We start from the raw sequence: 1772 nt of genomic DNA, 5'->3' as shown, positions 1-1772 counted from the left end.
TATATATATATATATATATATATATATATATATATATATATATATATATATATATTAGATAGATAGATAGATAAAGAGGAAGAGCCCTGGTAAGCTTCACCAGGATCATCACAAAGACCTTATACGTTTTAATTTGAATACTGTCGACACTTAAATATGTCTAGTTCAAACTCATTGTAAGATGTTGTAGATCAATTTATGTTGATTACTAAATTTGAGGTCAATGTCATGATGCAAGGGCATCAGAGCATCAGTACCAGAGCCTGATTGGCCACACAATGATATGAAGGCTGCTGGCGTATATTCCGATCAAGCGCATGATCAAGCAAAATGGTGACGACGAACCAGAAAAGCGGACTCTGCACTAGAACGGGACAAAGAAGAAGTCAGTGTAAGTGCAATCTAAAGGATCTCAGGTCACTGTCGGCACATTCTAAAGGACCTTTTGTTGTTTGATTTGTACAGATTGTTGTATGTAAACTCCTTCTATATAAGTTCTAAAACCTAGCGGCCAGACACACTATTTACGCACAGCAATGTTTTCCGACCCAGTTCACCCTCGAATTGTTGCTACTGTCACATAATTCAATTGCCTGAATCATACCCAAACTGTCCAAAACAGTTATTATATTCACAAATAAATCTTTCTACTGGTGAGCTGCTCACTGTACAAATCAATTTCAGTGCAGTCTATAGCTTTATTCTCTCAAAGAGATTTCAGTATTTTCGCCATCTGCAGCGTGGAGCATGCCAAGAACCAGCTAACTTCCATGATGATCCTGGCAGAGCTTCAATACTACATATGGCGATTGAACTCAGCTCTTTTTAAGAGGACAGGGGAAATTTTTATTACTCAATAAACTTGCTAGAAACTTCTTAATTGGAAATATATCCTGAAAAATAAATTACTTTTATCATAGTACACACTCTTCTGAGAAGTAGCAATCAACCTTGATATTATTAAAATTAGGTGTTCGTGATTTATGAGTAAGTTACTCTGTACACTACCGTTCCAAAGTTCAAAGTTCACAACCCGCGTATACCATTCAATAGAATATTCTGTCTTTTGTTCATAACAATTCGAATTTCTCTTTTATAAATTACGCTTACACCTTTAAATTTAAACGTATCATTTTCGCACGTGTATTCGCAATCGCGCAAGTACACCGCATATCACCTTATCTATACGTAATGCTTAAACGTTTAAATTTACATCACATCTACCCACATCTACAGGTATATCACATTTACATGTGTAAACCGTAGAGACACGTACGAAATAAGACACACACAGCTGTTCTTACCTACAGGACACAGTCGTGTGACAACAGAAATCAATGCATTGCAGCGTGTTTGTATGTGTGCACGTATGTATGTGTGTATATATATATATATATATATATGTATATATGCATGTACGTGTGTTTATGTATGTACGTGTGTGTCTGTGTATGTGTTTATATATTACATGTGTGCATGTGTGTTTATGTATTGCGTACGTGTGCGTCTGTATGTGTGTGTATGTTCGTAGGCTATTTATGTGTATAATAGCTGATGTATGTAGCATGTAGGTTATGCAGGTTTATAGGTTATCTGTATAGGTTGTGTAATAGTTGCCTTATGTAGGTTATGTAATAGTTGCTACAGCAACGCATGACTGGGTAACAGTATATAAATATATTAAAAAAAAAGAAAACGAACATATAAATATATTTAAATATATATATATATATATATATATATATATATATATATATATATATATATATATA

The 1772-nt window shown here is 34.0% G+C and overlaps 1 protein-coding gene across 1 annotated transcript in view; it reads right to left on the bottom strand.

Moving 5' to 3' along the window:
* The window catches only part of LOAG_17928 (RGC/RGC protein kinase), a 19742-nt gene that overhangs the window by 1343 nt on the left and 16627 nt on the right, over positions 1 to 1772 (bottom strand). The window lies entirely within an intron of this gene.

Source organism: Loa loa (genome assembly GCF_000183805.2).
Source record: "Loa loa unplaced genomic scaffold supercont3.155, whole genome shotgun sequence".
In the NCBI taxonomy this organism is placed as follows: Eukaryota; Metazoa; Nematoda; class Chromadorea; order Rhabditida; family Onchocercidae; genus Loa; species Loa loa.
This window is presented reverse-complemented; position numbering and strand designations above follow the sequence as displayed.